Source organism: Muntiacus reevesi, chromosome 3 (genome assembly GCF_963930625.1).
Source record: "Muntiacus reevesi chromosome 3, mMunRee1.1, whole genome shotgun sequence".
NCBI lineage: Eukaryota > Metazoa > Chordata > Mammalia > Artiodactyla > Cervidae > Muntiacus > Muntiacus reevesi.
Window position 1 is genome coordinate 41744745 of NC_089251.1, and position 14643 is coordinate 41759387.

At 38.8% G+C, this 14643-nt stretch overlaps 1 protein-coding gene and 1 pseudogene across 1 annotated transcript in view; one reads left to right on the forward strand and one right to left on the reverse strand.

The window, feature by feature from the left end:
- SERTAD2 (SERTA domain containing 2) overlaps nt 1-14643 on the forward strand; it is a 106156-nt gene that overhangs the window by 27803 nt on the left and 63710 nt on the right. The gene's annotated exons all lie outside the window — the stretch shown is intronic.
- On the reverse strand, nt 5817-6326 carry LOC136162804 (large ribosomal subunit protein uL23 pseudogene; annotated as a pseudogene).

The following is a 14643-nucleotide window of genomic DNA, read 5'->3' on the forward strand; positions in this document are numbered from 1 at the left end:
TCTGCCTTGTTTCATGTGTGTTTTATATATAGGTATAAGTAATATCTATACAATGATGTGGTCAGGAAAATGTACCTAAAATATATCAATCATTTTCTTGTATTTCTGTAGCATTTTTATGATTGAAATTTAGTGTTATAAATACTCTATTATGTTGATAGTTTACCAAAAAGTTATCTAATGCTGGATTATTAGATTGTTTCTTGTTTTGAGCTGGTAAAGAACCTGCCTGTCAGTCCAGGAGACGCAAGAGACACAGATTTGATCTCTGGGTTGGAAAGATCCCCTGAGAAGGAAATGGCAACCCCCTCCAGTATTCTTGCCTGGAAAATTCCACGGGCAGAGGAGGCTGGTGGGCTATATAGTCCATGGAGTCACAAAGTAAGACACAACTGGGTGACTAGCGCGTGCACGCACACGCACACACACAGTGTTGTGTGTCTTCTACATGTGCCTTTTTGCTCTCATTCAACTATATCTCTAGAATACAGTCATAAGAGTAGATTTATTTACTCAAAGGGTATAATATCTTTGTGATGCTTGTCTCAGTTCTCTTTTGAAAATGAATACTTTCTATAACTGCTTAACATGCTAATGATAATAAACCTAGAAATATAAAACTTCATTACCACAGTTTTGATTTCAGTTTTTTAATCTCAAATTGATAAAAACTATTATTCCCTTAAATTTCAGAAATACAGTTCCATCTGTAATATAAGTTAACAATAAATTCACTTTGTGAATGTATAATTATCTAAATAAGCTCTATCCTTTATTATCTAAAATGAATCTCATGTTTTATCTTCTCTTTTTTTCAGTATTTCCAGGAGGTTTATATCACTAGTTTATTTTTCTTTTGTTTAATCACTAGTTTTTTAAAACTATAAAACCCTATAAAATTCTAATTTTTCTTTTTTTTCATAATAATGCTAGATGATTTCAATCATATGAATATATACCTAATATGTACCAGAATTTGCTTTTTAAAAATTGAGATGTTTGTGGATGAATGCATGTTTCTTTTCTTAATTTTTAAAAGGAAAAACCTCATTTTAATTTGTGTTATTAGATATCAGTGTGGAATACTAAACTAATGTTTTTCTGCAAGCTGCAAGTCATCTTGTGTTCAGGTGGGTCTTTTTTCGGGGACTTGTTTTCTGTGTGTCTGATATGTAGCTGTGTTAAGACTAAAGTAAGCTTTGTGGCTTAGAATAGTCTCCTTGCCAGTCAGTCTGCCACACTTTTCTTTCCCTTTCAGTCCATCCTATTCATTACTCCCAGATTAATTTCCCCAAAACACTGCTTACTGAAAAACCTCACTGGAAAACCTTGATTGACTCCCCATTTCTAGCTGAATTGAGTATAAACTTTTCACCTTGGCATTTAAGATCCACGACAAAACATGCCTTTGCAGACTTATGAGAACTACCAGCCAGAAGATGGGCATGCTACTGTGGTCCCCAACCCAAGATTTGCCTCATCATAAACTTCTAGATGTGGCAACCTTCAAAATATTTCTTTTTTCAAAGTCCCCCAAGTAAAGCAGCGCTGGGTAGGGGGCTGCCCTCTGACTCTGGCAAAGGGGGGACACAGATTTACATCCTGTCTTTGCCGCTTAACAGCCCAGTGATTTCTAGCCTGGGTGCAGGCCTCTACACCTAGACTTTCTTCTTTTTTCTTAATATGGGGTTCAGATAGTATTTTGTGAGAATAATCTCAATTATGCATACCAAGATTGGTGTAGGGTAAGCACTAAACAAATGCTGGCTGCTACTGTTTTATAGTGGCAGTTGTTCAGTAGCCGAGTTGTGTCTGACTCTGCGACTCCATGGACTGCAGCATGCCAGGCTTCCCTGTCCTTCACCATCTCCCGGAGCTTGCTCAAACTCATGTCTGTTGAGTCAGTGATGCTGTCCAACCATCTCGTCCTTTGTCGTCCCCTTCTCCTCCTGCCTTCAGTCTTTCCCAGCATCAGGGTCTTTTCCAATGAGTTGGCTCTTTGCATCAGGTGGCCAAAGTATTGGAGTTTCAGTTTCAGCATCAGTCCTTCTAATGAGTATTCAGGATTGATTTCCTTTAGGATTGACTGGTTTGATCTCTTTGCAGTCCAAGAGACTCTCAAGAGTCTTCTCCAACACCACATTTCAAAAGCATTAATTCTTTGTCATTCAACTTTCTTTATGGTCCAATTCTCACATCCATACATGACTACTGGAAAAACCATAGCTTTGACGAGACGGACCTTTGTCAGTAAAGTAATGTCTCTGCTATTTAATACGCTGTCTAGGTTTGTCATAGCTTTTCTTCCAAGGAGCAAGTGTCTTTTAATTTCATGGCTGCAGTCGCCATCTGCAGTGATTTTAGAGCTCAAGAAAATAAAGTTCGTTGTTTCCTTTGTTTCCCCATCTATCTGCCATGAAGTGATGGGACCGGATGCCATGACCTTCATTTTTTGAATGTTGACTTTTAAGCCAGCTTTTTCACTCTCCTCTTTCACCTTCATCAAGAAGCTCTTTTGTTCTTCTTCACTTTCTGCCATAAGTGTGGTGTCATCTGTATATCTGAGATTGTTGATATTTTTCATAAGAAATATCTTGATATTTCTCAAGATATTTCTCCCAGTAATCTTGATTCCAGCTTGTGATTCATCCAGCCTGGCATTTCACATGATGTACTCTGCATATAAGTTAAATAAGCAGGATGACAATACACAGCCTTGATGTACTCCTTTCCCATAGTGGCAGAGTAGTAATAAAAATCAGAAGCTTTGTGATCAGGCAGATGTGGACTCAATTCACAACTTTGTTCCTCCTCTCTTTATCTTATCCAGATTACATTATTCTCTGACCCTCAGACTCCTCATCTACAAACAGGGCTAATAATGCCTCCTGTAATGTAGGAGACCTGGGTTTGATCCCAGGTCAGAAAGATCCCCTGGAGAAGGGACTGGCAACCCACTCTAGTATTCAATATCACATTGACACATAGAGGCACAAAATGATAGCAAATATTTTTATTGTATGTCAGTTGGTGTCCTGGGGAGCTTCCCACGTGGCACAGTGGTAAAGAATCTGCCTGCCAATGCAGGAGACACAAGAGATGTTGGTTTGATCCCTGGGTTGGGAAGATTCTCTGGGGTAGGAAATGGCAACCCACTCTAGTCTTCTTGCCTGGAAAATTCCACAGACAGAGGAGCCTGGCAGCTACAGTTCATGTGGTCACATGGAGTCGGACACAACTGAGTGACCGAGCACACACAATTTCTGCCCTAATAAGCTCTTTGTGTTTTAACTACTCTTCTTATGAACCTTATGAGGTGATACGACTATCATCATTATTTTACAGATGAAGAAAGTAAGATGCAGAGAAGTTAAATAACAAGTTATTAAGGCACACAAGCTATGAATTTGGACTCACTTCTCTGACTGCAGAGCCTTTATCACCCACCAGGCAGTGTTCCTTCTCATTATTGCATTGCGTTTTTATTGACTTTATTTCTCCCCATCCTCCTCCTCTGTGATATATCTATCTATCCCTTGTGCTTCATCTCTCAGTTGTATCCAACTCTTTGCAACCCCATCCTGTAGCCCACCTGGCTCCTCTGTCCATGTGGATTCTCAGAGCAAGAATACTGGAGGATTGCCATGCCCTTCTTCAGAGGATCTTCCCAATCCAGGGATCAAATCCAGGTCTCCTGCATTGCAGGCAGATTCTTTAGCATCTGAGCCACCAGGGAAGCCCATCTATCCCTTCAGAAGTTGAGTGATTTTTCTTTATATCCCCTATAGCACCTGGCAAGTACCTCATCTGTAGAAGATACTTTACAAGCATGTGTTCAATTGAGCACAATAAGCATACCCGTTTCTCACATCTGGTCACAAGTAAACTACCCTTGGTTTTAGGCAACTGTCTTCTGGCAGTCTATCTTCCAGCCACAAATCAAGACTCTGATTTGCCCAGTTAGCTGCTTTCCCAGCCTCTTCCCTCTGAGCTTTAAAAATTGCTGTTCTGAGGAGGGGAGGAGGTGTCATGGGTCATGGAACTTGGCAGGGACTCTCTGGAAAGAACCAGACACCTGGAAGCAGCTTGGCTGGGGTGCTGGCAGGTAAGAGGCCAGGCTCAGAAACAGGTGTCTCAGGGGCAGGCCAGTTCAGATGCCACCCAGGTCTCCCCTCCCCGGTGACCGCGATGGCACCAGGAAGAAGCTTCCTCCTGCAGTTAATCTTACTCCTCATCCATTTCTGACAGACGTTGCACTCATTTCTTCAAAGTATGACCCTGTTTTGACTTGCTATTTACTTATTTTCTGATTCTTTAAAAAAGTGTTTTATTTATGTATGTATTTTTGACTGTGCTTGATCTTGGTTGCTGTGCATGGGCTTTCTCTAGTTGCCGCGAGCAGGGTCTGCTCTCTGGTTGCAGTGCACTGGCTTCTCTTACTGCGGAGCATGGGCTCTAGGTGCATGGACTCCAGTTGCAATGCATGGGCAGTTGCCTCATGGTATGTGGGGTTTTTCCAGACCAGGGATTGAACAGTTGTCCCCTGCACTGGCAGGTGGATTCTTAACCACTGGACCACCAGGGAAGCCCCTGACTCGCTATTTTCAAGGGTCCATTTCTGAGTTGATCATCTTCTCTGACCTCTTTCCCGTTCTGTGGCATAATGAGAGTATCAGTTACATTCTTTTTTCATGCTGCTACACTTACTTCTATGGATTTCACACTTACGCTTTAAAGACCCTTTTATTTTAGCTTTTCTCCAAAGGAGAGGTTTAGGTGTACATCTTCCTTTATTTTATTAGTTTTATTTTGATTGGAGATTTCATCAGAATTGCTATTTCTTGAGTAATCTGAAATTATGTATTACAGTTGTGATTCTTTTTCTTTAATATTAATTTTGATTTTCTTTGATTTTATCAGGATCTTGATTTCTGTTTTTCATAATACCTACTGTTGAATATTTCTTATTACAAAATCAATAAATATTCATTGTAGGAAACTGTAAAAATTCAGGAAAGTGTAAGTTAAAACATACAAACAGTGTTGCATTCTGGTGTTGAGTGATATTTATTTTTAACAATTTGACACATGTTCTTCATGAAATTAGCATTTGACTGTACATACTATGTCTTAATTTTCTTTTATTGTGTGATTAAGAAGTATGGTACTTTGACTTGGTTTAGGAAAATAATGGCAAATGAAAGAAAGGGAGATGGTGTACATGGCTAATAATCAGCATAGGAAAATAATGGCAATGAAAGAAAGGGAGCTGGTGTACATGGCTAATAATCAGCATTAGGCATTTTTTACTAATGCATTTCTTGGGACCTAGGCAGCCTTTTGTCCAAGCTCCATTTGGAAGTCTGTCTCCGCAGTAAAAGTGACTAACAGAAAATGAGCTTGACGGGGCGTTTTGAGGGGGTTCCCTCTGTGGATCGCAGGTCCCGGCCTTTACCCTGCTGTTTGAGTCTTGTTACTGTGAACAAAGCTGGCTTTGGGCTGTTGCACTACTGTGTGGTACTGGGTTCTGTATGCCTTGGTTTTCCATGTGCTTTGCCAAATTGGTTTCCTGACCATGACCTTGTAGTTCAGCATTTCCCTTTTCCTCCACCCATTTCCTGCCTTTACTTTGATCATCAGGCTTCTTTTTCACATGAATCCCACGGTAGTAACATATAGTAGTCAGACCCATAGTCAGGAGACCCCACCCTTGGTCTCCTGAAATTCATTTTGGAAAAGTACATTTTCCAGGTCTGTACTCAATAATTGTAATATCAAACTACAACACAACTTTTTTTTTTTTTTTAAGTGAAAACTTTTATATTTGGAATTAGCCAGCTGGACTCAGTTTAGATGATCCCAATTTTGTTAGCAACATCCAAAGCATCATAGTCAGGAGCCAGTCGAACATATGCCTTCTTCTCTCCATCAGGCCTGATCAGAGTATTGACCTTAGCCATGTCAATGTCATAGAGCTTCTTCACAGCCTGTTTAATTTGGTGCTTGTTGGCCTTGACATCCACAATGAATACCAGTGTGTTGTTGTCTTCTATTTTCTTCATGGCTGACTCGGTGGTGAGGGGGAATTTGATGATGGCATAGTGGTCAAATTTGTTTCTCCTGGGGGCGCTCTTCCGAGGATATTTGGGCTGCCTCCTGAGCCGCAGTGTTTTGGGCCGCCGGAAGGTGGGTGACGTCCGGATCTTCTTTTTCTTGTGGCTGTGGACACCTTTCAACACTGCTTTCTTGGCCTTCAAAGCCTTTGCTTTGGCTTCAGCTTTAGGAGGGGCAGGGACTTCCTTCTTCGCCTTCGGCGCCATCTTCATGAAAAACCAACACAACTTTTAAAATGTCTTTTTTGTTCTGTTTTTAGTAGCAAATTTTGGAATAGACCAACATTTTTTTTTCTCTTTATCAGTCCTGGCATTGACATTGCTCTTAAGGTGCTTTTTCACCTCTTACCTGTATGCACATGGTGAGTCCTACAGCTTGTTCAGTCCTCACATCTTCCCTCTGCTTCAGTCCTGTATTTTTGTTACTTTTATTAGGACATCTCCAGTTAAGTATAACATTGTCACTATTCGACCTCATTATCTTGCATACAAACTTGCTTCAAATACCTTTTTTCTTTCCTGTGGAAAGTAATACTCTTTCCCTCTCCCAAAGTACCAACTGTTAGAACTAGTAAGAGAAAACAGTAAAGCAACCAGATGCAAAGTGAAGTACACAGAATTCAATAGCTTTCCTGTACATCATCAGTGATAATGCTGAATTAAGGAAAATACAATGATAAAAGATGTATTTGAAAATATAATGAAATAAAGCCTCAATCACTATAGCCACTAACGCTATACAACACCCAGAAATGATTTTAAATAATAGATCTGCAAGACTTATAAACTTTTCTTTGCTGAAGGACTAAATATGGACAGAAACATATTCCTAGGTGAGAAGATGCCAGTTCTCCCCAAGGTGATCTGTAGATTCAGTGCAGTTACAACCAAGGCCCTGATGGTATTTTTAGTAGAATTTGATAAGCTAGTTTGAGCGTTTCTCAAAATTTGAATAGAGAAGAGTGAAAAGCATAATTCTACCAGGTACAAACATCTACCTCAAATTTATAGTTATTTAAACATGGCATTGGCACAGGAAGAGACCAACAGATCCAAACACAGAATAGAGCCTAGAAAAAAAGATGAAGAATCAAATTGAATATATGATAAATACAGCATTTACAATCAAAGGGAAGAGGACAGACTCCAGTAAACTAGAGAGCACACGAACCTAGCAGAGACCCTCAGATGAGAGACCCGTGTGGTGCTTCTGTTGGAGCAAGAGATTCTCTTCGCTAGAGAGGAGCAGTAGGGGCAGGAGAGAGAAACGGTGTTAAGGAGATAAGCAAGGGTCTTTGTGTGTTCTTCTAAAGAGTTTAGGCCTTTTATTCAAGTACCTTATTTATCCCAAGCTTAGTATAAATTTTCTCATATATTTTCTTCTATGTGCTTTTATGGTTTGTTTTATTACATTTAGATCTTTACTTCGAATTTATACCCATTCATTATATGAGGTAAGGGTACAGTTTTAATTTTTCCTAACTAAATAGCCAATTATCCCAATTCCATTAATTGAATTTTATTCCACTGCTTTTAAGTGCTGCTTTAAATGTCGTCATATATACAGTTATTTTTCTGGATTTGTTTCTGAACTCTGTTATCCCATAAATCTGTTTGTCTGTTCCCATGCCTATATAAAATGCACCATCTTGAATAGTCTTAAGCAGCAGAATGACATAATCAGATTTGTAAAGAGATCCAGAGAGCTGTCCCAGTAAAATTAAAGCAAGAGATAGCCTCAGCCTGAACTGAACTGAAACAGTTGGGCTGGCATGGTACATGCTGGAATGTGGTGGGTTTCCAAAGAGAAGGGGATAAGGAAGATGCTGCAGTTTCTCGCTTGGGAAACTGGTTGGATAACGGTGATGCCTTTCACTGAGAAAGGGCGTGAGCAGCAGGTTTGAGAAGAGGCGTAAGAGGATGAGTTCAGTTGTGGACACGTTGTATTTTAGAAACCCATATGACTTCTCATAGGGGAAGTAGAGTCAGGCATTTGAATTTATAAATCTGAATGCCAAGAAAGATGTGGATGGAAAAATACTTGTGAGGCAGATTGACATTAGGGAGTAGATGAGAGTGGAGAGGATGTAAGTGAGCAGGATAGTTTTTTGAGTTCCTTTTTTTAAATTATACTTCAGTACACTTAGATGTTGATGGGAAGGATCCAGAAGAGGGAAAAAGAAATAGTTGGTAGGTCCTGGACTCCAGGTGACTGAGAACAAGAGTCCCAGAGGTGTTGGGGTGCAGAGAAAAAGTTCACATCTGTGACTTTCTCAGAGCGGGAAAAGTTAAGAGATCGTAAAGGCTTCCGTTTTCTCTGTGAACTAGGAGTGAGGTTTTCTGCTATAAATAAGGAGAGATGTAGTGGAATGAAGGGTTTGAATGAGGGGTGGAATGCGGAATGTTTGAAACAGCTACTGTGTGGAATGGAGAGTGAGACAGCTAGCACAATGATAGGGTTTTGGACATGTAGAGTCTGAATTCAGAGGGACAGTGTGTATGTGAGGTGTGGGTCTGGAGCTGAGGCTGGAGTTCAAGATTAAATCTGGAAATTTGAGATCTGGGATTGTTAGAAATCTTAAATTAAGGGTCTAGAGGAAAAGGAACAATTGGCAGAGCAAATGGAATCAGAGAAAGAGCCTCCAGGCAAGGATATTGAAGAAAAAACACTAGGAGCAAATAGAAATACCCAGCAAGTGTGATATCGTGGCGGCCAAGAGTTTCAAATAGAAGGGGCAAGTTACTGAATGGAGTCAGTACTGTAGACTGCAGTTCTTCATCCTGTAGAATCACCTGTGGAGCTTTAAGTCAGTTCCCAGCTCTCTACCAACCCAAGACCAATTAAATTGGATTCTTCAGGTGGGGCCCTGGCATCAGTATTTTCTTCATAGTTCTAATTTGTAGCCAGGGTTAAGAAACACTCATATAGCAAGAGTATGAAAACTGAGACGTAATTAGATTTGGCAACTAAGTCATCAGCGACGTTTGAGAGCAGTTTCAGTAAAATGGTGAGACTAGACCCCAAATTGTAGCAGGAGGGGCTGGATGAGGATACAGAGTTTTGTGGTAAACATAGAGTAAATGGAGGGAATTGATGTTGCATGGCCCCCATCTTCTTATAAAATAAATGTTGTCAGCTACTATATGAGTGGGGTGTGGATCTATTTGAGATTTTGTGCAGAGTAGGGAAGAAGCTGAACAGATGCTCTGAGGAATATAAAAGACTGCAAAGCCACAGTAATGGCCCAGATGAGCGTGAATTGCATTCTGTAATTATCTGGCCTCTGTTATTCATGGTTATTGAAGTAACACATGCAGGGCTGATACGTAGCATGGAGTTGCATCTAAGACAGGAGATATGTTTTGGAGTTAGTATGTAAGGCAAAAAATGCATTTGGTCAAAATTGTTCATGTAAATCCTTTAGGAAGTGTGCAGTGGGGACTGCCATTCTGTCTCCCCAGAGAGCCAGTTTTCCCCTAGGAGCAGTGGAATTATCACTGTTTATTCCACTGAGCACTAGATGAAATAGTTGACTTGTATATAAATAAAGTTATATAAAAAATGTCTCTTTACACTAATACCACACTCAACTTAATTAAATATTCTCATTAAGGAGAAGTATTTGGGTCATTAAGCAGGAATACTTAAGTACTAAAATGGATTAAGGGTACAAAAGAGTTAGTTTCCCATCTCTGCCCTGGGCATACAATGAGTAGAACAGGGGGAATTGTCCTATACTACCTAAATTGTTATTTTCCAGTCTTCTTTTTTTAATTGAGCATATAGTAGTTGAATTTGCAGAAATTACATGATGTAACTCACACTATTTATTTATTTATTTATCTATTTTTTTATTTCTTGCTTGTCCAAAATCATCTTGAGAGAGTATAATACAATGGTTATGGGCCCTGGTTCAGACCTGGGTTCAAACCATGTTACTGTCGCTCACCATATGTGCGACTTTGGTCACATTGCTTAATCTCTCTTCTCCTCTGATTTCTCATCTATAAAGTCAGCATGGAAATAATATCTACCTCATAGGTTTACTGGGAGGACTGATAAATAAGTCAATGCATGGAAAACAGCCAGTGCTGTTAGAAATTATTACTGTGAGTTGTAATAACAGTGGCGTGTGCTGATTCATAAGTGTGATTTGAAGTTAGACTACAGCTTACATCACAAGGTCAGGCTTTTGTTAGACCTTAGACTGTGGCCCAGGAGATGAAAAAGCTGCTGGCAAAGTTCAGATGTCTACTACCAAAATTGGGGACTGTATTTATGACTTGTAAATACTCAAACCGGCCACAAAAGGGTCTCTCTCAAATCTCAAAATTAAACAAATACAGATTATTCTTGACTAACAGTCAGGTTACATCCTGATAAACCCATTGTAAGTTGAAAATATCATAAATCGAATAATGCATTTAATACACCTAACATACTGAACCTGTCTTAGATGTGCTCAGAGCACTTCCATTAGCCCACAGATGGGCAAAATCATTTCACACAAAGTCTCTTTTATAATAAAGAGTTGAGCATCTTCTGTAATTTAGTGAATACTGTACTTCAAGTGAAAAACACAAAATGGGTACAGGGTCCAGGGTAGTTGTAATTGTATAGGTTGTTTCCCCTTGTGATCACATGACTATCTGGGAGATCTGGCTACCCCTGCGCAGTATCACGAAAGAGCATATCACTAGCCCAGGAAAAGGTCCAAATTCAGAATTGGAAGTCTGGTTTCTATTGAAGGTGTATTCCTTTCACACCATCGTAAAACTGAAAAACCGTTAAGTTGAACCATTGAAGTCAGAGACCATCTGGACACCAATCAACACTCAAAATCATGGTCTTTGCTTTAAGATAAATGGCAACTATGTTGGGATGTACTAGATTTCTAGAAATGTAAATTTTCTAGATTGTCTCTATCAAAATCAACAGTGCTATGTGTTAAAGACAGACTTTTTTTCTTCTATATTTTATGTTGAAGTACAGTTGATTTACAATGTTATATTATTTTTCAGGTGTACTAAATAGTGATTCATAGGCACACTCTTTTATGTGAAATAATATGAGTTGGACAGATTTTAGGCCTTATGATTTTTTTAAAAATTGGAGAGACATTTTAAAAGACCTTCCCTGTTGAAAAGGAACAATGAAATGATGTCTAATGATGTGTTAATGAAATTAAAGAATGACTAAAAGTAGACTGATAAAGAAGTGAAAAAGAAAGAAGCTTTATTTTGATAGAGTGGAGGGGGAAACGTACATCTAAGATTAGAGTATTTCTTAGTACTAGGTTTTTCATGTAATTGAATTTTGTAATGGTCTCTTTCAAATTTGTAGTAATTACTGGCATAAACTCATTACCTCTCTTTTGAAGTATATGTGTCATGTTTGCAGAGATTTTTTTTCCAGAATTAAACCTGCAACTGATAAACATACCCACTTTTAGAAATTATCTGAGAAAAATAACACCATGTTTTGGCTCAGAAAATAAATAACTAGATTAAGCCTCTGGGTTGGGAAGATCCCCTGGAGAAGGGAAAGGTTACCCACTCCAGTATTCTGGCCTGGAGAATTCCATAGACTGTATAGTCCATGGGGTCACAAAGAGTCGGACACAACTGAGTGACTTTCACTTTCAGTTTCAAACCTCTGAACTCTTTGAAACAACTGTACTATATAACTTTGTGAAAACATTTTGTTAATGTGGAGTGTTAAAGCACCTCAAAGGAAGAGAATTATTCACCACTTTTTAAAAAAAGTCAGAACCATAATAAGTTGAATTATAAATGCCTTTAGTTCAGTTCAGTCACTCAGTCGTGTCCGACTCTTTGCAACCCCATGGACTGCAGCATGCCAGGCCTCTGTCCATCACCAACTCCTGGAGTTCACCCAAACTCATGTCCATTGAGTCGGTGATGCCATCCTACCATCTCATCCTCTGTCGTCCCCTTCTCCTCCTGCCTTCAGTCTTTCCCAACATCAGGGTCTTTTCAAGTGAGTCAGCTCTTCAAATCAGGTGGCCAAAGTCTTGGAGTTTCAGCTGCAACATCAGTCCTTCCAATGAACACTTAGGACTGATCTCCTATAGGATGGACTGGTTGAATCTCCTTGTGGTCCAAGGGACTCTCAACAGTCTTCTCCAACACCACAGTTCAAAAGCATCAATTCTTTGGTGCTCAGCTTTCTTTATAGTCCAACTCTCACATCCATACAGAATAAATGCCTTAGAAGTTAAATTTAACTGGATAGTTCCATGATTATCCTGCAATATTAGAGTACTAAAATCATTTATGCCTCAGCCACGTTATAGCTATTATTTATTGAGCATTCTCTGTGTCAGGAACTGCTCTAAGTGCTTTGTATATGTGATTAAAGGCTCAGTTAATCCTTACAGCTCTGAAACAGGTCTTATTTTGCCCAAGATTTCATAGCTAGTATCGGATAGAGCGGAGACTTGTCCTCATACTCCACTTCTTGAACCTTAACCATTATGCTAGCCTGCCTGTATTTGAATAAGCAGATTCTGAGATGGTGTTTAAATGCTTAAATCCCCCATGTATCTTAATTTTTAAAGAAGTAGAATTCATAGTATTAACTTGGATTCAGTGTACAAGTTATGGTACCCTGCAGACAGCTTTCTGTTTCCAAGGGACTTTCTTGAGAATTTAAGTACTTCAGAATATTACAGAAACAAGAGTATTATTGAAACAAGACTTTCAGATACGCTGGTTGTACTGTTTACTGTACTAGACTGGCAGCTTATTATATTATGTTACTTCTTCCTGATATCAGTCTTGCCTTCCTTGTTTGCCAAGCGTTTGACTTACTACTTTTAAAATTGATTATACATCTGAGAATTTGCAGATAAGTAGTGGATGAATACCTTTGAGTTCTCAGCAAAATAAGAGACATTCTGGTGGTGATGAACAAAGGGATTCCACTGCAGTTTATATGTGTTTTCATGTGTAGGTTTTCTAACTGGTCAAATTGATGCAGTGCTATCTGGACAACTAACTGATGGCTTTGGTTCACCCTCTCATAGTTCCTCCATTTCCTTGCTTTTCGTTTTAATTCAGAAGAACATCATTTAAAAGATAAAACAATTTCAATTCTTGGGATGCTTTACCTGGATAAACTGCTCTAGCCTCCATTTTTTTCCCTTGGGTTTTACACCTCTGGAATGAAAAGGGAGATTTTATTCCCTATTAGGCTAATTTGGTAAATTTTTAGGTTTACATTGCCATAATGAAAAGATTAAGATTCTCTCATGTCTTATTAAATTTAATTCCTTTGGAAATTGCATTAAGTCTGTATATATGCATGTGTATATTGTTTTTATTATTCTGTATGTTTATAAAGAAATCAGATACTTCTTCAAGCAATCCAAACTATAAAAGTATACCCCCTGTGACTAAAATCCCTCCATTCAGAATCTATGGGCACCATTTTAATGAATAGCTTCTAATCCCTCCCCCCGGGATATATAAAGAGATAAATGGCTTCATTAAATAAAGCCATACTAGAAATACTGTTTTGCTTTTTATTATTTTCAGTCATGGAACTCTTTCCATGTCAATATAGATTATATTTTTAAATAGCAGCATAGTATTCCAATGTGAATGTATATATAATAATTTGTTCAGTAAACCATTATTTCCAGACAGACATTTGTACTGTTTTTCATTTGTTCTCTTGGAAGCAGTGTGCTGCTGGGAACAACACTTATGTCTTTGCACACCATTTTTCTCAGTAAGATAAATTCATAGGTATGGGCTTGCTGAGTCTAGCAGCGTATTAAAACATTTGACAGTATTGCTGACTTGCTCTCCATCTGTACCAGTGTGTGCTCCTGCTAGTGGTGCATGAGAAGGTCTGTTTCATTACACTCAGTTGCTTCTTTCCTAACTGATTGACTTATTTAAAAAAAACACCTGAGTGCTTACTACATGCCAAGGTATACTAAGGTTTCAATAATGAACAATATAGAAATGGTACAGGATTTGTTTTGGGAGACTAGTATCTGTTTTCTAAACCTTCATTTCTTTTCTTATTATTAATTTGAATAGTTAAATATTGCATATTTGCAAACTTATTTTTTCCTGTAATTTTTTCTTATTTTATTACTACCTTTAGATTGTTAGATAGTCAGATCTGTCTTTCTATGCAGGACTTCTCTACTCTTGGACCACAAAATTGTTTGCTCATTGGACTAGCTAAGGTTCTTGGTTGCAAAAACAGAAAATGACCCATTTTTGTAAGCCAAAAATGGTATCAGGTGCTCAGAGAATTGCCAGGAAAGCTAGAAACAGGTAGTCCAGAGGAGATGGGTGGCCTGCAGCTGAGTAAGAACACATGACAAAGATGGACTGGTAAGATCAACCTTCTCATCATGAATCTGCTTGTGCTAAAATAATAATGTCAGGAATATAATCTTTTCTTGCTTTCCTTCATTCCTCTCCCCTGCTCCCCACCCCCCACCCCCCCCATGGTAGCATCATTCTTAGGTATATTATCCCCATGTGG